We start from the raw sequence: 26,410 nt of genomic DNA, 5'->3' as shown, positions 1-26,410 counted from the left end.
CAACACAACGGCATGCAGAAAGCTGTGTGTCGTGTTCTGCTGTCTTTGTTATGCTCATTATGTTCTACTGGAGAGGTGGCCAACAAACAAATTCTGTAGCACACCTCCTTGTTACATTATATGCCACGCTGCCAGCAACAAGAGACATATATGGGACACATGTGGTAAAGGGAGAAGAAATGTTAGATTGCTAATCTCTATAACAGATCACTGAATTTCAGTGCTGCTTTATTTGCTTGAAACAGCAACAGATAGAAAAACATTCACTGAAGAAATCATTCTTTTTTTCTGCTAAATTATGTTCTTATTAGTAACAGACATACACATAAATATAGCAATAGACTGGAGCACCTGCTCCATCAGTGTTACAAGACTACAAGACATGGGCACTCCTGCAGTCCCTGAGCTCTGCAATTCCTCCTTCACTGCACCTCCCCAAAGTGCAAGAATTTCATTTGTAGCCCTCTCTGTCCCCAGGAGGAGGAAGTGAAAAATATAAATCCTTATCCAACAGAGAGAGCACATCTTGTATTTGTGCCAGGGATTGTTTTTTCTCTATTTAATTCTCCAGGTCTAATGAATAACCTCTGAAGTCTTCTGTTGGCATCGTGGCACTATAGGCTGTTCCTTATGAGAGAGCTAATGCCATGCATAGTGTGCTTCTTTCTCCTCATTTTCTTTATGAGTAGCATACACAACAGCTGATCAACATCACCATCATCAAGAGTGAAAGAAATCTATTCCTACTGCTGTGAAAAAATAAGGGTTCTAGGCGTATGCATGCATGTTTCTTCAGCGAACCACTGTTCATAACTGTTGGGGCCACGTTCTTAAGCTAAACAAACTTTTAACACCCAGAATGGCTGTTCCATATATCTCGAGATACAGATCTCTGGAGACATCCAGCAGATATTTTACAAATATAGTACCTTCCCATCCAGGCACCTGAAGGGTAAATCCCAGGTCATCCAGCTTACTGGTTCATCCCTATGTATGGAAGTTGCTTAGCACTTTCCCAGGCTCAGCACTTAAAAGCACCTCAGACCTTCATTCTTTTGTTAGTAGACTTAAGATTCCTGAGGATCAACAAAATTGCTGGGCATGAAGGAAGCCCTCTCCTGAGTCCCCCTTCTCTGCTCCATCCACTGGATTCCAGTCCTTCCCTGTTTAATATGAAACACTCTGCTTTTTTGGCAGGCTGTTTTCCTAGAGGTCAAGCTGATGAGAAGACCTGGGGAAAGCCTGGAAGGTTTTTAACATGTTTAGCAATATGTTCTTAATAAGAACAGTTTAATTTTTTACAAGTGTAGCTAACAGAAATCACCGGGGGATACCTTGTGACTCAGTGAAAAACTATGCTGAGTTTATGTATAAGGCTTATTCAATTATTTAGAAAAGTGGGAAAAATTCATGACCAATAATAATAAAGCTTCTGCTATCTTTTTTAGAAAATGAATACTTTGATTAGCTGCTTTTTTCACAAGCTTTTTAAGTGGCAATTTTTACTTTTCTTGCATGATAACTTTCCCCATTTTTTCTCTACTCCACCCTCTTCCCCATCATTCTTTGCTTCTGAATAAGGGTAGAAAGGAAAAAAACTGAAGAGGAATTAATTTTCTTTGTTTGGGGAAAGACAAGTTTCAGAAATTTTGATTAAGGTGATTTTTTTTTTTTTATTATAAAGATAAATGTTCAGAATGTTTTGACAGCTCTGTTTTTATTTATGTAGCACAGGATAGATTTATGATCTTTTCAATGCTATTTTATAGTATAAGCACTTGGGGGAAAATGCTCACATCATGTCATGTGTCTGCAGGACAGCATGCCTGTGTGTGTGGAGGGCTGCCATTGCTTGAACCATCACTGTATCCGCAGGGGACAGAGCAGACTGACCAGGGCTCTGCAGTGGTAAACAAATGAAAGCCCAACTTTCCCTACAATATTTCATCCCTCAGAAAATCACATATGAAAATATAATGATTAGGAAACTAGCATGCTGCCGGATTACTGAGCTAACAGTAGCTCATCCTAGCAGCATGTTTTACATTGCTTTCATATCTACAAGGCACTGGCAAGCTATCAAAATAGCACCAGCAAAGCAGTCAAGCACTACGCAAAGCAGACTTTCAGAGGACTGCACTTCTGTCAGCTACTTTACGAAGACCTTGTGTTATACCCGAGCCTTTCTTTTCTCACTGGTTTAGACTTGACCATAATATTTTTATGACGTGTGATTTGACAACACTGGTTAAGCAGCACTAACTGCTTCCAGTCTACACACTCTTGCCGATAGTTGTCCCAATACATGCTAACACTTGCAAGAAACTATGTGCAAACATGATATAGCAGTAAAAATAAGACTTGGGGTTTGCTAATGCTAAACATACCAGGGGGTTTCAGAGTACTTTAGGGTGGTGAATGTCCACGTGCAAAATTACAAGTACAGGTATGGTAATTCAGCTCTATTTCTCTGTCTGGGCATGACATCGTTTGTTCTAGACAGTCTTTCCATTTTTTATATTTGTTATCTTTCTTATCTAAATTAAGATTACTGAGGACCCTGCTTTTGGGAGCTATTTAGATTCATTTATATTGTGTGTAAAATAAACATCATATGTGCAAAATGGTGAAGTGTTAGAGATTTACACCTACTTCATATTTATGCTGTACTCCTTTAAGTAATTATAGAGACAAACAAAACTGGTTAGAGAGTATTCTTATGGTTAGCATTTGTAGAGAGAGGAAGCCTTGAAGGCTTGAGTTCCTCTTGTCTTCACAACCACTGGAAAGGAATTCAAAGCAGAAATAAAATATTGCCAGTCTCATCTGAAACTGATGTTAGAGACAACTTTGCTCTGATGTAAATGAGATTAAACCCAAAGGACAAGCAGACTCACAGAGAATTTACGGATGTCACCTGTTTTCTTCTTTCTATTTCTGAAAAAGAAAATGAGGTTGTAGTAGTAACTAAGCCTACAGCAGTCTCAGAGCTTTCTCTTTAGTCCCTTGTATGTACATATCGTTAACAGCTCTGTGTCTGCTCCTCTCCACGAGGGTAACAAAGGAAATTGCAGAGTTCCACCCTCAGATCCTCTCTTGCACAGCTTTTAGACAGTAAGGACTCAAGCATGCTCCAAATCTCCCTTCTGCAGCCACAGATTTCGTGACTGATCAGGTCACCTGCATGGGTATTTCTTAACCATACTCCAGAGTCCAAATTAAAAAAAAAAAAAAAAAAATGTTTGGGCTTGCAATTCCAATTAATGTGTCTAACACCTTCCAGCTCAGCTCACATTTAGGAACCTAAATAATTTCTTTAAACTTGACCTAATCATCATCATCATCCTTCACCTCTAGCCATCCACCCACTAGTCACCCAAAACAGACATAAATCCATTTTATTTTCAAGCTGAGTTTTTCGATCTTTTAATTAGTATCCAGTTTAGGTCACAGTGAACAGGGAGGATAATGAATAAATCATTATTCTTCCTCCATGCTTCGTCTGGTCTTCCCTGCTGGTGCCTACTTTCTTTACTGTATTATTGGAGCAAATGTACTTCAACTTTGTGTAGATGTCAGAGAAGACGGCCCACATGTGCTGTAGCTAGCGTGTATGTAGCATGTTGTCACCAAAGCAACATCTGTCTGATGACTCAGAGTAGAAGCGGTTCTGTTTGTTCTGTGTCGAAAAGAGAGAAACGCTACTTTGATGTTCTAGCGTGCATCAGAGTACCAGACATATGCATAACAGAGACAACGGCAAGCAGCACAATCTGGTTTCGTTCCATATATTTTAGGTATTTTCCAAGGTTAAAAAAACACTCTAATTCTCTAAGCAGTGAACTACTTTGTGACACCTTTAAATAAAATAGTGCTCTCCCTTTCTTTAAAGCACTGACCACCCATATACTCCATAATCTAGTCCTGCCAAAAATGATGGGGCTGGTTCTTCCCATTTATGCACAGGAAGAAAATTGTTGAAATTTGTCCTTTCTAAACACATGATTCTCAAATTATCACAAGGGAGTTTTTTGAAATATAAAGCAAAATAATTAACAGAATTATAAATGTTACAAGAGGATTTTATTTTTGCTGTATAAAAGTTCTTCAGATGGTATTCACAGCTGACCAGTGAACTCACTATTCTCAGTCCCCAGCTTCACACACCTTTAAGAAACAATTTTCTGCAGCTGGTTGCACATAGCGTTCTTTGAAAATCAGGAGCCTTTCGGGTGTTTCAAGTCTCTAGAGATTAAGGCACCAAATTATGTTTGTCCCTCTACAAAACGTAAACCTAAAAGTCCATCTCAAGGCAGCCATGATCCAGATGAGCTTCCAAGCTCCTGCCAATCATTCTGGCCAGCAGCAGTACCTGGATGCCAGAGAGCATAGGGACACAGGGACACGGGACAGAGAGTGAATATTTTTTGTTCCGTGCCTAAATAGATTAGGGAGAAGAAGAGCCTCCTGCTAGTTAAGCATGGAGATGCAGCTTCCAGGGAGGAGAGAGAATCATCCAGGAACAGAGCTTGCCAAGGATGGTTTCTAACAACCAGTTCAGAAATCATCTGTGATTTTAACAACCAGTTGTGTTGAAATGTGCTCTAGCAGAGTCCTGCAGCTAGTTATGCTATAATGGAAAGAGCCTGTAGCCAGTTCATAATCCAACTGCCTAAGAAAAGCAGAAATTAGAGGGGATGCAGCCACTACACCTGGTTTGGGCTCACTGCTCACAAAGGCCTTCATCTTGGAGCCACTCCCTTCAGAGGAAGGAGATGAAGTCTCCTGCTACAGTGTGAGGTGCAGCCTTCAGCAACAGGCTAAATCGAAACCTCAGGATTGCAGAGTCAGCTAAATTAAAATGTCATCTTCCTGCAATAGAATGTTACTGCAGTCATAGTCTGCTCATCATCTCTCTGAAGAGTTTTTACTGCTGTTTGTGCAATAACATCCCATCTTGAAATGGTGTTTGTTAAACTTGCACCATATTTCATTAGCTCCTGCCATTTCCCATCACAATCTCTTTGAATTGCAGAATGTTATTCAATTTAGTTACTATTTGGATTTCTTCCAGAGCTGTATGGCTCTGAGAACAGCGCACAAAATAACAACATTGGCTTGTATTATTTTTGACAGCTCCCTTTGTTGTTTTCTGATGATGATAAATGTGTGGTGAAATAGCTCAGAATGTAATCAACAGTGCTGATTTTGTATTCACCTATATTACACTATATTATATTTTTCACAGTTTTAGCAGTCCCTGCCCTTTTATGTTCCTGACACTGCAGTGGTTGCTATTATAAGGGCAATTTTTTTTCCTCACCAAAACCAAAGTGAAACCAGAAAACTTCCATGTAAGCCTGTAGTGGAGCAAAGAACAAAATTTAGCCCCATTTTTCTCCAGAATTTTCAACAATTCCTGAAAAACACCAAAGAAATAAGTGAAAAAGGTTTTTAAAAATGTACTTTCCATTGTGAATGACTGATTTCTTAGAGTGATGTGAACTTGATAGATTGAAGATTTCTTTGTACACCTATAATACTGATAATAAGAATTAGGCTGAGCAACTATGGCAGCTCTAGCTTATTGTTAGAAGTTTAAAGGAAACCCTCACCACTTAAACCTTTATTCTGGACATTTTGTTTGATTCACCAGAACGAGAACACATCTGATAGCTTTGTAAGGTTGTGGTACGTACAACTGGCCAAACAGTTTGCATGGAGGATGGGATCATACCAAAGAGTTTGACACTGCACTAAAATTTCTCTCTGGTTTTAAATGCAGTTAATCAGGACCCATATATTTGCTTCGGTCATGTAAACAACTGTCAGGCAAAACCTTATCCCAGTTCTGCAGTAGGTGTAAACTGATTAATTAAGGGCAGGATTTCAGTCTAAGTACACAATTTGATTTTAATTTTAGTCTCGGCTTGTTTTTTTGGTTTTTTTTCTGCCTGTAGCTCAGAAACTTAAATCTGTTACTGTGAAATTAAACAAGTTCGAGACTAAAGTGATATTGGGAAACAAAAAATTGCAAGGAGTGGGACACTTGAAAAAAAAACCCTGTCCCACAGCAGTTTTGACAGATCTGTGCTGTTCAGTTCATTGTCTCAGGCTGGGTTCTGCGCTGCACTCACATACGCTTCAAGGGCTACATTTTATAGTAACTTCTCTAGACCAGCTGCAGAGAAAATTCAACAATAAAATTCAAATTATGTTTGTCATAAGCTTCTGCTCTTTCATAGCTACATTTGTGTATATGAAATGTAATATACTAGTGACAATGTCCCCTGACATGGAGCTGATTTTTATATCCTTTAAATTTACCACTAGCTTTACAGATGCCGCAATCTCTTTTATTCCGGTTCTAGCAATTATAACGTAATCTGTGCTAACACTGCAGATTACTAGGGCAATTCTGAAGATAAATGATCACATCTTCATTTCCATCTGCTGGTCCAATCAGGAAAATGGTGAGAATAAAACCTACCCTTTACATTGGTGCATTTTGGTGCTTGTCTGGCAGCCTACTCAGTCAACTGTATTGGGCCATGCAAAGCACAATTCCCATGAAGATATGAAGAAAGCTCTCAATTCCCCACTGCCTTATGTCTTCATTTTACAGTGTTATAAAGGTCCAAGTATTTCTCTTACTCCATTATTGGGCATATTCCTGGACATGCAGACATATAGTTTTTTCTGTTTAATAGAAGGCTTTTCTAGATTAAGTTTGGCAGATTTCTGTCCCTGCAGTGCTACAATTGCAAGCTCTGGTCAGAGTCCTTGGACAAGCCACAGCCACAGGCAGTCTGTCTTGTCTGAGCAAGGGTACTCCTGTTTTATCTGGTTTTGTTGGTCTAGACTATAACCAGGTACCAGTTTGCAACAGACCCAGGGCAAGAAAAGAAACACGTTCAGAACATGCTTAGATGTCAGTTGATTTTAGAGCACAAACTAAGCAGCCAGAACAAAACAAACACTTCTCCCTGCTAAATCAGACCCCCCCCCCCCCCCCCACCTCTAAAAAGCCTGTCTGACAAAAATTTTTCAAGAAAATTAGATTTGCAAATCTCCTGATTATAATGATATCAGGTCACACATAACTGCTCAGACATTTCTTATGTCATCAGGTGCAAAGTTTCATACCATTGAAACACGTTTCAGTTCAATGATTAGAAAACAAAAATATATGGGGGATAAGCAAGCTAGGAGAACAATGCAACTGTGTTTTCAAGGGAATTATTTGCAGCACATTTCTACTAGTAATTATTTTTTGTTCTGGTTTGCAGCGCTTCTGCTTCTGGCATCTCATCTCCTTCACAGCAGCCAGCAATTGAATTAGAATCATTGCTGAACAGCAAGAAAATCTGTCATAGAAGTCATGTTGACAGACAACTTTGTTCTGTTCTCATTTCTATTTTCCCTTTATTGTATTTACATCTGAAAGTCCACCCCTAGAAGAGAGCAGAAACAGACACAAATCATATTTGTCTAGCCTCTTCCTCCTTTGTCCTGCTTTTGTCTTTAATGGAGCTTGCATTCGGCTGCTTGTGTAGGGAGGGAAAAGCCAGCCACCAGTCTTTACTACCCACTGTGTCTGGCAGCACGTCAAAAACCTACCTTTTCTCCAGCATACTGCACTAGTGGTGCATGTCTCCCATTATCATCCTGGATGACTAACAGGAGTAAAAGATGATCAAATTCTTCCTTTATAAATACTGGATGTTGCTGGTTTTGTGCATGGTGCTGTGCTTCCCGGTATGATGTCACAGCGCCAGCAGCACCTGGTCCACAGACCTGCCATTTGAAGGCCAATCCATCAAAGCTGCCTTTCACAGAAAACCCCTGCAGATAATGTGTGGTGGGGGTTTTTTGTTGTTTCGGGTTTTGCTTTTGGTTTTTTTTTCCCTTGGACAAGCCTAATATTTTGCTATATAACTCATTGTTTATGTAATGCTTTCACAGACATAGCAGCCACTGAGCCCTCTGTAATACTAAGTGCTAACAAAGGCTGGTAAAAGGGATTCCCCTCCCACCCATGACATTGCATACCCCAAGGTCATAACAATATTGAAAATACTAAGGGTGAGAGAAATAGAGACAGAATTGGTGAAATTAATATATCTCCTCCTCTTTAAAAATGCAAAATATAGACTACCAAAGATTACGTCCAGACAGAAATAGCCTCCAGAAGCTGAGTGGCAGAAGAAAACTGCATACAGTAAGTTTTATGCAGCTCATGTCATCCAGAGATACTCTTTAAAGACAAATCAACTCACCCCAAAACTAAACAAAAAATTTCTGCTAAGAGCTGCTTCTACAGAAATCAACATGTCCTGTTTGTTCTATCAAGTGCACATACAGAGGACCACTCAGCAGTCTCCCTGACTGAAGCCAACTTATAATTAATTCACCAATGTCTTATAATCTGTGGCACCTCAGATAAAAGCACTGAACGAGCTCCGCATCCCTTTGTGGTAAGGAGGGATCTGGCTCCCAGTACATCCCACAGGTTCCTCTGGGGAAATAAACCTTTGTGGGCTGGTGACTTTGACATCCAGCACAGCACAGATCATGCGGTGGCCCTGACTTTGCTGCCCTGAGTCCTGTCATCGCAGATGCCAGAGAACAAAAACCACTGCACCAAAACACCACCTTTGTGTTCTGGCTGCTCTTGGGAAGTTTCCTTCCCATTTCTGTCCCTCTTCCACAGCATAAAGACTGCTGCCATATATTTATGTTGGGAAAGGAAGGAACACAACCTACTTCCTATTCTAACACACCCACAGAAAACACTTCTCATTTAGACCTGGTTTATTAAAGAAAATGAAAGAGGGATTTGAAAGCTGGCCCATAATGCTACAAACTTGTGGAGCCCAATAAGCCTAAGCAGTCATGGTAAGTGAAGAGTGTCCACACATATCTATGGTGACCATTTTTTGGACAAATTAATTCAGATTTGTTTTTTTCTGAAGCACCTCACATCTTTCAGCTCTCTGAATTGTTTGCACAAGCTTTGCAGATGTAGGACTTGCACGGTGCCAACTGAAAGCAAATATCTATTCTTACAGCAGAACGGAAAAGTTCTCCACCTCCAGGACTAACTTCTCCACTTATATATATCAGTGATCATTTTACAGTCATATTTATATTTGTATAGTCAGAAGTCAAAAAAGGTGTGAAAGACATCAGTCAAACACAACACAATATTTGTCCTCTTGCATGAAAACAACGCAGTGAAAGACCAAGTCGTGAAAACTGGAAAATGCATTTTGATATTTAACTGCTTGGTGAAGCATATGTTTTTTCTTCAGCAGAAAGCAAGAATCATTGGTAGGGAAAAACTACTCTTTCAAAACCAAAAGAAAAAAATAAAGTGCTAGAGCTCAATAAAATGGCTTGGCATGAAGAGTGATTGTAGAAAGCCATGAAGATAGTTCGCTTTTATCATTTTGATAAAAGTGGAATTACAAATAATTGTATTCACTCCAATCTCTACAAGAACCAAGTGGAAATATTTTTTGGTTTTTGAGTGACCATAACATTCAGGTCACACATAAATCTAAAAAGGGTTTGTACCTATGCATGGGGAGGGAACATTCTGGTATATATCTTTAGATATGGTCAATTAAAATGTTATTGCAATGGGGAGAAATTATCTCTTGCTACAGAAAATAATTCTCGTGACCTTGTCAAAGCCTTTCAGCTGGATGTTTCTGCCTTGTGACTTCACAAATAGCTTTGTGTAAGAAGAGGTATCACTCATCTCTAAATCCCCTGACATCAGTATGCCACCCAAACTTTCTCAATACTGTAGTGATCTGTCCTTTCTCTTTTAAGTCACAACATTTTAGAGCACTGCCAGATGAGTATAAAAGGGGTTTGCGTTCACATGCCATTCTTTCCATTTGGTTTTGTTTAACACATGTCAATGTCTTTAAAATGCAGAGAAACCACCTCTAAGAAATAGCTGGCCGACAGGACTGGAAAGGTGATCTGAAAGTTTGCCCTGCTGGGTCACTTGCTGTGTATCCGGCTGACGTCTCTGGTTGACAGTAAATTAAAGTTACTGCCATTTGACAGGTGTGCAGCAGCCGATGTAAGATGAGTTGGCGCAGCGCGCGGGGCTGTTGGCAGGCAGGTGTCTGCACCACACCACACGCTCCCAGCCAGCGCTCGCCTTGGCAGGCTCAGGAGAGAGCTCAGCAATCGCCCAGGCGCGGAGCATGGTCTGTGCTTTTGGTCTTACAGGTGGTCCTTCCGCTTCACAGGCAAAGCACGTGGGCAGTGCCGCAGAGGAAAGCGCAGGACTGCACTCCCTGTGTGGTACTCCAAAATAAGCACTTCCAGTCTTGCTGCCAGCAGCTGGCTACGTGCTACAAGTTAATTAGTTATCATCCAAATAAAAAAAAAATAAAAAAAAAAAAAAGAAACATACTGTGCCATTATGTAAATATTACACATCATCCTGATAATCTTAACAGAAAAATACATATAAAAATCCAGACCAATGATGTATTGTCGGAGCCCATCCTGCCTGGTTTCTTTCAGTACTGGAGTGGCAAACAGCTCCTCGCCTTAAGGAGCCCAGAGACAGCCTCTTACATGCTCCCTGTGGGAGGCTGGATGCCTTCAAAGGAGTCAGAAGGGAAAAACGCAGGAGTCATTCTGGCTGTGCTTCTTTCTTTGCTGTGGCCAGCAGTGCCAGGAGGACCTATTTGTAAGAAAAGGAAGGAATTCCGAAGTGATCAGATGAAGAACAGCACAGAAATGCAATTAAAAGAAAGATCAACTAAAAAGGGGGAAACTGTTGACTTTTTCAAACTCCCAGAAATCCACACCTGATATAATATCATTGTAGGAATGAGTGATGTTTCCTCACTTGTAATTATTTGCTTTTTTCCCATTTTTATTTGAAATATAAAAAACATTTACCTTAATGTAAGACTCGGGGGACATAAAATCAGCACAAAATAAGAAATCGTCTGCAAACTCAGTGCTGTCACTGTGAACAAGACCGTGGTAGAAATCCAGGGACTAAATGTGGGTAATGAGACCACTTTCAGGTACATGAGAGAATAAAGTTAAAAAAAGAGGATCAAACTCATGCTTCAGGAAAATCTGAAGATAACTTGGAAAACAACAGTATTTCATCATGGGCAGGTTACATGAGTGTTTGAGACAGGGTATAGAAAGGAGGTCAGAAAACACTGGCATAGAAATTGCTTTCATTAAATGGTCAAACAGTAGTGAAAAAAAATAAAGTCTGCTTTATGCCAAACTGATACATCTGTCTTGACTGACACTAAATGATTTGATTGTTCTTACAGTTGGATATTTTCCCTTTCCTTTAGTTCAACTTAGTTTATAATAGCCAATAGAAACAGCTATTTTAAGATTCAGATTAAGCATTATGCAAAGAGCCCAAGCCAGCCCATAGCAGTCCAAATTTAAGGAGTCTCTCTCACCTTTGCCTGAAACATCTCTGCCTTACTCAAAATAATTACATGACTATGTGGAACATAAGTCTGTTATGATAGAGAAATCATGTATGCATGCAAGTAATTTCTAGAAACTGCAAGGTACACAGAACCACATTACAGAGGTTCATTTATCCCATCCACATGTCAATATCTATGCTTTTTTCCAAAATTATGGTCTTGCTAGGGTTTCTGAAACATATCTTATTTTTTCCAACTTGTGATTTATTAAAAGTATTTTCTTCCTGCATTTTTATGTTTTCACTCTTTCGCAGTGTGTAAAGTAGCTAAGCAAGATCAATTACTGCGTTAAGAGTTTCAATAAACTTACTCTCCAAAGCAACATCTTTCGTAAACTCTAATCTTTAGTGTTCCACGACTCTGACAGTTGCCTTTGAGCACTACAAGAAGAAGAATTAGGTAATTGTATCTAATTGTGTTCTCCCTGACTGTTGTTTAAATAAGGAAAGCCTTTCAGTTGTTGTGGAAAGTATTAACAGCAGACCTTTGCTGACCTTCTAGAGGCATTTGGGAAAACTTGACATTACACAGAAGCTTACTCAAACAAGCTATAATTAAGTTGAGAGTGGAGTGACACCACTTAGAAGAGAAAACTAAGTACGGCCATTTAATCCAAAAATTACTTAAGTACTCCTGGGAGCACAAAAGTTTACCTCTACTAAAATAATTATGTATTGCCATTAGATGAAGAGAGGGTACAAATGGAATATGCGTGTTCTTTTCAACATCACTACCCTTGGCTGCTCTACCAAAACTGGAAGGGGCAAGGGAAAGGCCTTTCAAACAAATGTTTTGCATTCAATTATGTAGAAGCATCTGCTTTGCCTTTAAATAATCTGCCAATCATTCAAAAGGTAAAGGACAAATTCTGACTGCTGCTGCGTAGCCAGAAGTCCCAAGAACTAACTGAAGTGTAGAGGCCTTGACCTTCTGAGGTTCAGGACAGCAGTGCTTTGCCTCTGGCTTAGCATATTAGCCTCTTCTCTATTCTCTCCTTCAGCCATCTCTCCACTATCTTACTTTTATCTTTCACAGCAAATATTTGTTTTCAGTTGTCTCTAGAATCAAAAAGTACATTGCATAAACTGCAGGATGTGTGTCAAAAATAAGACCCGTGTCAAATTTACAACAGTCATGTCTAAAATATTAGGCATTTATGTTTACATGAAGGTTATTTAGGAAATGCTTCACAGACATCTCTCCTTTTACAAAAATCCTACTTTAATATTCTCAAAACTCAAATACATAAAATTGTTCCCAAAATATGTACTGTAATCTGTGTATCTCTTCTAGCTCCCTCTGAAATATTAAATGAGGTATTTCTTGGAAAAGAACAGGAATCAAAAATCAGACAAAATCACCCCCCTCAGTTACAGATTCAATGGTATCAACTTCTCAGATGGTTTCACTGCACCAGACACAATCTCTCCATTCAGAGCTGCAGGGACCAGCCATGCTACCCAAGTGTCCTGGTCTTTTTTTACAGTCTCATTCTTTCTGCTTTGCCAGTCATGCCAGCTATCAGGACCCTTTCATCTCCTTCCCAAAGGCCTTCCTTCTGCATCCTCATGCATGAAAATTATTTCAAATCTATTTGCCTTCAACATATTTAAATTATCCCTAGAATATCTCCCCCCTTCAACATTGCCTATAAAATTCTAGAATACAGTCTTAAAATATTTTTAATGTTCTACTCCTTATCTCCAAATATATTTCTGAAACTATGAAAGACCTTCAGAAAACAGAGCTAAGTGAATTCTGAGAATTTGAGCATCTGACCAAAAGGAATGGATAATTATGTTCCTGTAATTAAGAGCTATTTTAGCACCCGTACAAATTATTTGACTTATTCCTCTTTTCAATTATATATACAATATATGCCCCAAACATCATTGTCATTCATTATCATTCAGACTGTGAGTACAGAAACCTCTTTTCCCTGTTTACTCAATAAGGTACTTTCATGTAGTAAGCACAAATTAATTAATAACAAAAAAAACATTTACTGAATATCTGCAGGACAATAGCCAAAATTATTTCTTCTCGTTATACCTTTTTCTGTATTCCAAACTACCTCCAAACACATCATGTGTGTAGGAAAGTACAGAAAAGCCAGAGGGCTACTGAAAATACCAAGGTGATTTGTGAAAAGTTTTAAATTTCATAGTAGTGCCCCCGCTATGATTGTTGTGACACCACTGTAAGATATCCTCTTGAAGGCTATTCATACACATAATTTAAGTGCCTGAAATCACAGAGAATGAATTAGGAAATTAGTTTTCCTATTGCTCCTCCATAGTCTCTGGAAAAGGTAGGATCTTCTGGATGACAGTTCAGAGCAAGATCTTATTTTCTCCCTCCAAGTACTTGTGTCCCTCAAATACCTCTCAAGAAAGCCCAACAAGTCGGCTAACATAATTACCAAAATCAGGCTTTTTTAATTCTCGTTTGGGATTACTACTTGCAAGAATGCAGGATTTCAGAAGTCAATAAAAGACAGTAGATTGATTTTGGGGGGAGAAAGTTGTTTTCTTTTCATCCAAATTTGCTCCACTGTAAGAAGGCTTTTGCAAACACATTCAAGCAAAACAGGTTGGAAGTGAAACAATTTTAAATTATGTTTTTTTAAAAGATATAATGGCAGCGTATGAAATGCTTTCAAATTTTTGCAAACTAAACAGCAAGAGAATGGATTTATTTCAGTTCATCCAGAACAACCTTTTCACTCTAATGCAAAAAGACCTAACATAGTAACTTAGCAAATCAATATAAAGTATTTTTATGGTGGATCTATTTGAGAGTGATTCTTTAATGTTATCTTTTTTTGATACACAGTAAGAGCAGAGGGTTAGAGGTAACATTTCTGTTCCCCGGAATTATTCTGCTAGTGAATTAGATGAAAGAATTTTCATTGGAATGAAAATTTTTGAATTCAGTAGAAAAGCCATCCAGAACAGAGCTCCCAAAAATACTTTTGTTGGTGAAAAATGCTGTTTGTCAGCATTAGAATGTTCAGAAGTTTTCATTAAATTCAGGCAAAAGGAAGATGAAGAAAGTGAGTTAAAATGTAATACACGTCCCTTGTGTAAACTGCAGGGCTCACCTGGTATGTAAAACAGGACTTCACCCAGAAGGGAACTGAATCTAGCTTTTCTGCATTTCAGGAGTGTCTAACTCTGCACTCTACGTAGCCAGCCTCTGCCACTCATCCAAACTCTTCTCTTTATTCTCTCCCACGTTAGATTAATTTCTGTTCATGGGAGCAGAAGAATGGCTCAACAGGAGAACAAATTGAACTCAGGTTCCTTCCTCCATTGAGTATCAGATTATTTAAGACACAAAACAGAAGTTATTTGGAAGGATTAGGCAGTAGACTAGTAGTTAGACATTCTGACCTCAGATATCCAAATTGGGAGGGACTTGAATGTAGTCATCTCACATCCTGACTGCTATAACTTGAAATTCTGGAGATGTAAGCCTGCCTTAGATTTTTCACAACCAGATTTCTAGCGTGTTTGTTTTATACCCATTTGGTGCAAAAATACTGAAGTCTCAAAGTGATTTTTGATAGCTGCAAATCTAATTCGTTTGACGTTCCAGTTTGATCGTGAAATCTCTGAAAGTATTTTATAGATACCAAGCTACAGAATCAACTTACAGACACACTTTCACTGTGCTCTCACAGTCTCACAGAATTAACTGGATTTATACTTTGATGAGAAGAAAGCTTTTAAGACATCTAAGCTTTATTACGTTCAGATGAAATCTACATTCAATACTAAAATAAGACACCATTGCCTAAAGGGAGCTGCATTCACTTCCTGATAAATGCATTTTAAAGTCTCAAATTTGCTTTTACCCAAAACAATGCAAAAAACATTTTACTCTCTTTCCTTTTTTATAGTGAAAGGTTGTATTTTTTGGCACATCACAAAAATTTAATATATTTGTGGTATTTTCCCATCTTATTTTTCTCAGTTTTTTTCCCTAAAAGGCACCCAATTACTTAGTCCTCATTTTATACATGGATTTAATAATTTAAAAAATTTATAAAAAATAAGACCATTAAATAAATCACAAAATACAAATAACCTTATGTGACAAATGTGAACTAGGAAAGAGGAAAAAAAAATCCTTTTTTCTAAGCCAGATTATTATGTAGATCATAGAGACATAGAAACAAAGAATGGTTTGGATTGGAAGGAACTTTCTAGTTCCAACCCCCCTGCTACAGGCAGGGACACCTCCCACCAGACCAGGTTGCCCAAAACCTCATCCAGCCTGGCCTTGAACCCCTGGGGAGGGGGCATCCACAACTTCCCTGGGCAACCTGTCCCAGTGCCTCACCACCCTCACAGGAAAAAATTTCTTCCTAATATCTAGTCTAAATCTGTCCTCCTCCAGCTTAAATCTACAACCCCTCATCCTGTCACTACATGCTGCTGTAAAAAGTCCCTCCCCAGCTTTCCTGTAGGACCCCTCCAGCTACTGGAAGGTTGCTATAAGGTCACCCCAAAGCCTTCTCTTCTCCAGGCTGGACAACCCCAACTCTTTCAGCCTGTCCTCATATGTGGGGTGCTCCAACCCTCTGACCATCTTTGTGACCCTCCTCTGGACCCACTCCAACAGCTCAACGCCCTTCTTGCATTGGGGACGAGGACAACAAGGACACACTGAGGTGTTGTCCACCACAGGAATTTTCCTTACTTGCAGAAATATCCTACTAGGTTTTTGTGAACATTTTAGCTCACCAAACAGCCGACTGAGGATGTTGCAGAGAGCAGGTTTCCTGGGACTGTCACCTGCCCTACAGCAAAGGGAGGCCCCGAGCTGGGGTGGCTGGAGCACAGCTTTCCTGTTCCGACAGCCCTTGGTACTTGCATTCACCAGTAACTGACCCTAAGTCTCCAGAGGTGCCACCCAGCAAAATAATCTGCCACAGAAACTTGGACTTTCAGGCAGTTTACTTTAGACCTGTGAAGACCAGCAACATGGATCAAAAATGACTGACTGATAACAACAAACAGTATGGTCCATGTGATAACCAGTTCACTGATATCAAAACAGTTATGGTCACTAAAATCCCATCTGAAGCTATCATTACATTGTACCCTCAGTATTTTCTTCTCTGACATCTCAAATTATTTATTTACGCCCATGTTACTTGGTAAAAAAAACCAAACTCTACACTTCTGATAAGAAGTAGTTTGTTGGGAAAAAGGTCGGTGCCCAAATATTTCTGTCATTTGTATTAAAATTCCTGCTTTCACATTTACTGTTACTTCTGTGGTATGCTGAAGGGGAAGAATAGAACGAAGTTTATCTTTTCATACATGATACTTTGGAGCTGAATGGTAACCAACTTCCTATTGGGTCACTGAACAGATTTTTCTATATTTCAAATAAATTCAGTTTTCGAACTCTATATTTTTCCTTTTATATAGTAAAGAACATAGTTGCATGGCATGAAATTAGGCTTTGCTTAATACTTTGGAGCTGAATGGTAACCAACTTCCTATTGGGTCACTGAACAGATTTTTCTATATTTCAAATAAATTCAGTTTTCGAACTCTATATTTTTCCTTTTATATGCATGGCATGAAATTAGACTTTGCTTAAATTAGGTAATGTGTAATAAAAAACATTGTACAATCCCATCACCCAATGTTGAGTTAAACGTGTTCCTAATAACTCCTTATTTTGTGCAAAATACTGTGACCTTCAGTTTAACAGTGGTGCCATAACAGTTGTTCTGTGTTGTGTAAGAAATATTACTACATGTCTCCATGTAACTCAGCTCACACCGATCTAAATATTTGATACCATATTTTTACAGTTTGGGGCTTAACATTAGTTTTAAATTCCCTAAACTAATAACGGAATTTTTAACACTCACAAAACAAAACAGTTACCCAAGTGGAAAATATCTTAAAAGCTCTCCATAGTTGGGAATTAAGCTTTACTAAATACAACTGTTCTGACACGATGAATGTACTTACCATAACACCTATGGGCTTACACTATTACTGCTCTCTTGGACAATTCCCTAAGTGGATATATATAATTTAGCACACCAAGGTCTCTCAAAATATACTGTCTTGCAATTTTGTCAGTGTCTATCAGCTCTAGCTAAGTTCTTAGTGGGAAACACCTCTGTCTGTCTTTAGCAAAAACACTGTAATTGAATTTAGGTTTGTTTAGTTTATATAAATACTCTAAAGACATAAAGCTTAGTGTTTGGAAAATTCCGTTACTGACTTCCATACGCCAGTGCCCTCAACAAACTGAGCAGAAAGGTTTGGTGGGGCGTGGTGGGGAGGACTGAACAATTTCCAAATAAGATTCAGTTGAGTCTCCTCAGGTCATGTACTGTCTCCACTGTCTTATAACGAAAGTTTGCCTGAAGAAAGTTTTGATTAAGGACATACCAAAGGAAAATACATTCATGCTGACAATTTCCTCAAAGTAAAATAAAATTTCATTCACATGCATTTTGTTTAGCCGTAAAAGGAGCTAATCCTTAAAAATATAACAAATCCTGCATTCAGGAAAAATACGTCATCAAATGGCCTAGACAATACTGCATACTGAATCCAAAAGCAAATTACTTCTTTGTTGTGAATAATCTGCTCAGCTAGGTTCAAAAGAATCCATGGCTGCTTTATGCAAGCAGAAATCATCCATGTGAATATCATGAACCCATGTTCACTGACAGCATGAAATTTTCCTAGTAACTTCAGCCAGCTTTGACTCAGGTTCTAAACAAGAATTGAAAAATATATTCCACCATGGCAAAGTTCCATGACACCCTTCTGTGACATTAGCTCTAATGTTTCAACCTTTACCAGGCAAAAAGTAAAACAACGGCATCTGAAGAAACCTAAGGGGAGGCATAAGAAAGATTCTGATTTCATATATATGTATATGTGTCTTCAAAACACTGCTCCTTACTGCACTGCCTTTCAACAACAACAAAAAGATATTTTCAGAATGTGTTTGTAAAACATGAATACACAAAGGGTTTCCTACATAGTATAAATCCCTGGCAGTACTCCCCTACAGAATGTGTTCCTTCCCATTTCTGGTTAGTCTTGCATGGTAATGAAAAAAGTAGTTTCTTTTTGTTTTAACATACAAGGGAAAATAATTATTCCTATATTTTGCACATTTATTCAGACATTTTATATTTGTGTCTCTAGCTTCCCTAAACATGGAAACAGTGAAGATATACTTCCTATTTTAATCCTGACACATCATAATATTGTTGTAGTATTATATTGTTATGTTGACATATGTGCAGAAATGGAAATTCAGGCCTACTCTAAAAGCCATGGGAGGGGGAAGATACTTCAGGCATAAAACAAGTGTTTGTCATGGCTAAAGTGAAACATTTTCCCTGACCATATATTTCTTATTACAACATACTATGGCCCAACTGAAGACCAAGAAGCAGGACCCAGAATATAAAAGAGCTTTAGGCATGAGTATTTCTTTTGCTTCCCTCACAAGGTGAAACTGTCTTAAATTGAGAGAAAATAATGCCCCAAGTGCCTCTTAATCTCTAATGAAAAAAAACCCCAACCATTCATTTTGCAAAGCTTGTTAAACATAATCTACACCACACCACACTGCACATGAGGCTTGCCAGCCCAATCTGACAGGCATTAAAAACAAAAAAATAGGCATGCCTCCTGCCAAAACAGAGGGGTAACTGCTCCTGTCCTTTGTGCAACACCCACGGGGAATATATGAAGCCTGCAGTCACCTGCATCTCCTAGGAGCTGTTACTAATTATCTGTTATTAATAACCACCTTCAGGGAACCTAGGATCAAAGACTGGACCAAATACTGTTCCCATGTATGACAGACTGCAGGGCCCACTCCAGCCCCTCGCACTTCAGAGCAGCTGCGGGATAGGAGGGCTGACTTCAGGCCAGCAGCACGAGGGATAGAGTCACCAGGGTTTGCCATTGCCACCTTCTGCCTTCCCGCTTTTTAGCCAGCCCTCCTTAGGAGTGCTGCAGGCGATGAGGGATCCTGAGCTGGCTGGATTGCGGCATTCAGTTCAATTTTAGCTGCTTTTAGGGGAGAGGAATTAGATTTTTACTTCAGTCAGATGTGTCTCTAGAGAACCTTTTTCCTCTTTCTTTTCCTTGCTTCCAGAAGCATCTCCAAACACCATCCACCATGTGTGGCAGTAGGACCACCCGAGTACCACTTTGTTTTTTAAGTCCATGCTGTTCTAGTGCATTGTATTCATAACCACTGTCAAAAACAGCTGAGGATGGTGACGAAGGGTGGGATCTGTCTGTGTCAGAGCCACACTGTTCCCTCACCCTCCCCTTCCCACAGGAGAAGGCACTTGGGGTGGCAGCAGTGATTCTGGGACCAGTTAAGGGCTGGGAAGAGGGACCTCCCTCATGCAGGACAGATTGTGGAAGTACACTTGTCTTGAATGAACAAGTTCTATTCTCAGAGATGTTAAATTAACACATATGCAGCCTGGTTAAACCACACTCTTAAATCTTGGCCATCTTTTTTCACTATCTGTGACCAGGTTTTTCTCTTTGAAACTATTAAGAGAAGTTGACCTTTTGTGCTTACACGCATTTTCTCTGATGAGTTTTTAGACCCATCATCCTGCTGTGTCACTGCTTTCCCGAGGAGGACTATGGTATATAAATAGCCAAGCTCAAAAGAAGATTCTTCTGATCTATTTGACAGTTTGTCTTCCTTGATTGTATGAGAAGATGGTAACTTGTAAAATTTCCCCTCCTCAAAACTTAGAAGAGTTGAAAGTACTGAGCTATGTTGTTTAATGATTTCTAAAGGAGCCCTGATTTAAAGACTGGAAAAACTGCAAAGTCTGGAAACATCTGGTACTAATCTAATACCTACTCCAATCTGTAAAGACTGATTAAACACTGCAGCAACAGGTGGTGCAAACACTAGTAAGTCAATTTTAATAAGGGAGGTCAACACCTTCAGCTCCTCATTTTTCTTTCCATAAGTGCTAATAAATTCCTCTCAACAGGTGTGGGTCTAGGATTATAACTGCATTGTTCACAAGCAAAGGTCTAGTAGTTCTGTGTTAAAGATCTCTTTTAAAAGAAAAAGAAGAAAAAACACTTTGAATGGTTGAAATGTCATCCCTGACTTCCTCCACTTTTTTCTTTTCATGTATATTTTTCATGCCATGAGTGTTTATGGGTATCAGCCTGGAAGAAGTACCACACACTGCTCAGTACTTCTCCAGGAAGAAAAGTCTTTTCTGGATTTATTACAGATTCTTGGTCTTAACCAGCACAAAAATTCCATTCTTTCTTGCATTCAGTGGATCTCTATCCTTACTCCTACAACAAGTTTCTATTTAACTGCTGGTGGCTCTCAAAAGTGCATCAGTCTTCACTCAGCTCGATTAAGTGACTGCTCAGGGAGGGGGAATATATTAAGTCTAGCACAAGAGAAAGAAAAAAAAAACCACAAGAGTGGGGACTGACTCTGCAGTCTGCCATGGCTCTTCCTTCAGAGCAGACAACCTATATTTTCCTTTCAGGGTGTTCAAGTATTTAGTTTTACTTTTACACTCTTTGTTTGACATTTTTAATGTTATTTGTAACACAATGTAACGCTAGGACAAACTTTTATTGGCACCTGAACTGAAAACAACACTTCAAAGTTCAGTTTTCTGGTTTGAGCACAACCCAGGTGAAAGGGGACAAAGATGCTCTAAAGAAAGCAAGATCTTCAGGCCAAAAAGATGGTGCTTAACAAAATTGTTCCTATGCCTTTTACTGTCTACAACGTCTTCTCATAGTCTGCTACATGGGTTATATTACAGAAATCCCAAGGGGTTATTTATTGTGGAAATAAGAAATAACAAAGCCAAGAATATCAAGGGAATGTTCAATATAACAATCCGAAAAAGAAAACAGTAGTGTCTGAATCAAAAAATGAAAGCTTTGTCCTCCAGCGCCCTGTGTAGGGGTTGGAAGGTCCAGTACAGAAGCAAGTCAGCTAACCGTTATTATTCTGCAGGGACAGGAGGCTGAATAATCCCTTATTCCAGTTGTTTGGCAACACTGAGCTGATTACAGCTGAGGGGCGGTTCTGCAAGCTGAGGAAACCATAAAAAGACAAGGAACATTTACAGCAAATCATGAGAATACACAGAAAATTTGGGCTCCTCAGAGGGTTACTTAGAAGAGGACAGGGCAGCCCAAGCCAGTCACAGACCTGGGGAAGGGGAACCCATGAGCTATACTGCAACAGGGATGCCCTGGAACAGGCAGCCTCTCCCAGGGAGGGCATAAGACAGCTTTCCACATGTTGCAGTGACACGCGTCTAGACACAGCAAGTACAGAAGAAGGCTTTTTCTTGGCAATACAACCCACCAGAAGGAAAACCAGGTTTGCTCTCCTGCCTCCCACAGGGGCTATGTTTGTCCAGCAGTGCCAAGCAACACGGTACACGGTCTGCACACGCTGGCATGTGGGCTCCAGCAATCTTTGTCTGCATTTGGTCAAGTCCTCTCTGAAAATCTAGCTGCATAAATACCCAGTGAATTCCTTCAGCCTGCACTACTACATACAGCCCCAGCCATGCCTGATCTCTTCTTCTCCAAACCACCAGGACTGCTATTAATCAAAGCCTGTACCAAGGCATCTTCCACCTGATGCCTTAAGATCAGGAGCTTCTCCCTAAGTTTGGGATCAAGTCGGATTGCTTGAGTGAAACTGTGTGTGCTTCAAACCATTTTAAAAGTGATGTTCCAGCTCTCTCTTGAACTCAGAAACACCAGAAAAAGCTCTGTAAAAACTTCTCTGGATTCAGTCCTACATTTTTTTAGCACAGCTGGATATCTGCTTCCTGACCAGGAGGTCTCTTTAGTTCTAAGAGCCTTTTAATAACTAACTACTTGCTGTAGAAATACACAGTTCTTTGTTTATTTATTAATTAGGAATAATTAGAGAGGATATTCCCAGGAGAAAGAAGTTTTGTTTTTTCAGGGTGGATATTTTAAGAACATTCATTTTTATGTGAGACCCACTAAGTAATCCTCATTCAATCCAGTCTCACTCAAAGCTTGGGGGAGTGTTTGCAAATGCCTATGTAGGTATGTTTATAAGGAAAACACAAAACAAAACACAAGACACATTTGAACTCAAGAAAAAAATATATGTTATTTCCACCTAGGAATCAGTTACACTAAAATCCAAGTAGTAAAAAGAAAATATATGTTTTATTAAGTCTGATTGGTATTTCTTTTTCCTAATTCCTATATGCCACTTGTGACCTCAAGGAAACATACAGTTTTTACTCCATTTTAAGTACATGGATTTAAGAAAGCTATTATTAAAACAGAACATTCACATTTTTTCAGCTATACTGATATACTAGGCTTAGTATTGGTTTAGTTTACTCCTTTACATTATGAATGATTGGCCTCATCTACACTTTCTCACAAGACAGGAAAGAAAAATAAAACCAAACAAAAAAAGATCCACACAACTTTATACAGAACTTAGACACTGCAGTAAAGATATTTTTTTTCCTATGGCCAGAAGGAAGAGAGAGGGAGAAAAACAACTAGCATAGGTAGAACACTTCATTATCAGGAAAATAAATCCTTTCCTCAGTACTCATCAGTAACTTAGTAGCAAAAACATTTACAAGAAAACATCCTTTTTCCTCAAGAATATGTGGCCAGACAGGCCTTATGTGTTGTCAGCATGACTAATGTGATAGCAATAGCTGATGTAATAGCAAAAGAAAAAACATCACTCTTCCACTTTAAAAACCTGGTGATCTAAAAGGTTAGTATCTTGTTAGGTTTACTAACTGACTCTTCTAATGAAGACAATTATAAGAGAGTCAAAATAAAAATTGCTTTTGTTGTGCAAACCAAATGCATTTGAATTGAAGCGTATTGTCCCACAATAAATTTTAGAAATTTTGTGGATAATGACTCAGCCACTGTAAAACAGAGTTCAGTGTCACAATTCAGAAAGACATACCATGAGTGTTGTACCTGTGCTGTACAATGGGTCCATTTTGACTGATATTTCCATCCTGTTAATTATACAGAACCAGCTTTCTGATAGACTTGGTCAAAGTGGGTTTGCCAAAGATATAGTTATGAATAATTTATTTTGGGATTAGGTTAAATTACAGTGTGCTGCAGTTGACAGAAGTTTTTATGTCTCCAAGAAGTAATTTAGACAAAATTAATAAAGTACCATTAAAGACAAAGATAAAACTTCTAGCTCAGCAGATGTCTGAAGGCTATGGGGGGTGAAAATATACATACTTTCCATAATATTCCACTTTAAAAGATGCTTTTAGGCAGCTGCATGTTTGTTTTCAGAAAAACAAGGGTTTGATTATAAATATCAAATTTTTTTCACTATTTAATATTTAAATTCAATCTGAGGTGTAATTGTGCACTTCACTATATTGCTCAGCAAATATCTGAAAGCCAAGAGCCTTCCATGGGCCTGTGAAGATGTAGTGAAGCCAAATACATTCTTTCAAAGGTAAATATGTAAACCAAAGGACAGGGTGGAATCCATATCTCTGACTAGTGTCAGAGCCTAATCAGTGAAGTTCAACAGCACTGCAAAATCCTTTCACTTTAATTACTTAGGTGTTTAACCTCAAATAGTTAACAAGGGTTTCTTTATAGTCAATGGAGGGAGCAAGGCAACCTCAGAAGGAGCTTGTACTGAAAGGAGTCTAAAAGAATCAGCTGCTGAAATTGCCTGTCCACAGATCAGACAGGTGCTTAAGTGAGGGTTCCACAAAGTTGTAACTCCTGGACAAGACGACTTCAGTGAGTGGATCCTGCCCATTATGTCTCCTTTCATGTCATGTGCTCTCTGATCTGCTTAAGGGAGTGTTGCCTGCAGGTACTGCTGCAGGATCTGACCTGACTCTTAATGACATGATGGGATTCTTTAGGAAGTGCTGGGTGAGACTCTAGGCAGAGGTAGAGTCCATGGCTGAGTGCCTGCAGCTCCCTAATGTAAGAAGAAAATCTTAGTCATTATTCCTTATGAGAGTGATACACAGCCTCTTACAAACTGAAAAGCCAATGCACATTTCTAACACAGTCTCAAAAGCAGATCATTATGTATATCATTTTGTATAAACATAGTCATCAAGGGAATTTGGAATAGATTTATACCAACATTTTAATAAGTTTCACAAAAAAGAGGTTCATCAAATAAAAATAATGAATGATGGAATTAAAGAACCACTGAAATTTGCTAATGTGTTTAATCATCTCAACATCTATATTTATATATGACAAATTTGGATGATATAGTGGGTGTAATTCTGTTTCAAGTCTCTGAGCAGGGATTGCATTTCAAGATACTCAACAAAGCAAAGCCAGGGTTTGCCTCATCTGCAGGCAGACAGAAAGAAGGACTCTATTTGTGCAAGGGCACTTGAAAGCCTCTCTGACATCCAGATATCCAGTTAATCAACTAGCAAAAGTCATCTGTGAGTCAAAGAAAAAGAAATAACGAGACCACAGCTATGTAGAAAATAAAGAGAATACACCAAAAAAAAAGCTGTAAGGTGTAATAAACTCTGACATTTTTCTGTGACATAGAACCACACCTAAATGTCCTAACCATTAAGCGAGAGTCACTTAGCTGTGTTCACAGGTGCCAAATCCAACAGCGCATACACAAAGGACCCAGGCACATACAGCTAACTCAGTCTGTGCTGTAATTCTGAAAGCCTCTGCTCAGTTGCCTCACAGCACTGAGGGTTTGTAAGGACAAAAACCTGCGCCTAATTTCTGACCTTTGTGTTTACTGCATGATTATAATTCTTATTTCTTTTGCTTTGACTCACAATATCTCATACCTCCATCTTAATCAGGACAACCCTACCTCGAAAAGAAACAAAGAAGATGCCAGGGAAAGCACATGGAAGCTGTGGTTGCTGGGAGAAGAGCTCCCTGGCTGGGAGCATCACCTTGCACATTGGCACTGGACCCATCTCCTTATCTCCAGGCCTGTGTGATGACGTGACTCACACCATTTCCCTCCAAATCACTTGCCCAAGTGCAATTGCTGTATTTTCTCAGACAGAAACACACCTGCAGACACAGCAGTCCACCTGGACTGCTAAAACCCTGCTTTGGCAACCATGAACAAACATTTCCAACAGGAAAGTATTTCCACAAGTAAAAAGACGACATTTCTAAGGAAACATGACCTTTCTGGGAAACTCTACCCTAAAGCCCACATCATTTTTTCAGGGGATAGTCCTCTCCTGCCCTGTCCCACCCAGCTGCAGGAGGAGAGTAGACAGCCCCAGAACCTCCAACACAACTTTTGCCTGCTCTGCAGAAAAAAAAGGGTAGCTGGGGTGAGCAAAGGTAAGAAAATCTGCAAATAGAAACCTGGAGAACCTGGACATGTCAAAGGCGACAAGGCTGCGTGATGGCCCTATTTATAACTGACCATATGGCCACCGATTTCCTGTTGCTCACGCAGGGCATCTCCATGACTCCAGCCTCTGTGCTTCTTCCCACCTCACTCTTCTGCCAGGTTTATTTATACTTTTCCCCAGCTCCAAAGGCAAATCAAGTTAATTGGCTATTACATGAGATTAAGCAAAATAACTAAAAGAATCAAGAAAGAGAGAATATAATGCTCTGATTTACTGTGCGTCACTCTCCATGGGAGCTCTGAAACATAGTTATTCCCGCACAATACAAGAAAGACTCTACATTTTCTGCTATATGTGGGACCAAACAGCAGTGCAGGTTTATACTGGTGTAACTACTCAAATGCTCATTCTTACTCAAAGTTTCACATAACTTTCCATTAAAGCTGACATCTCAATTTCAGACACCTTTAGCACCCCCAAAACTAAAGAATCATCTTAA

This window comes from Pterocles gutturalis, unplaced genomic scaffold (genome assembly GCF_000699245.1).
Source record: "Pterocles gutturalis isolate BGI_N339 unplaced genomic scaffold, ASM69924v1 scaffold7907, whole genome shotgun sequence".
Taxonomy (NCBI): Eukaryota; Metazoa; Chordata; class Aves; order Pterocliformes; family Pteroclidae; genus Pterocles; species Pterocles gutturalis.
The sequence above is the reverse complement of the archived record's forward strand: the minus strand, read 5'-3'. Positions refer to the sequence as shown.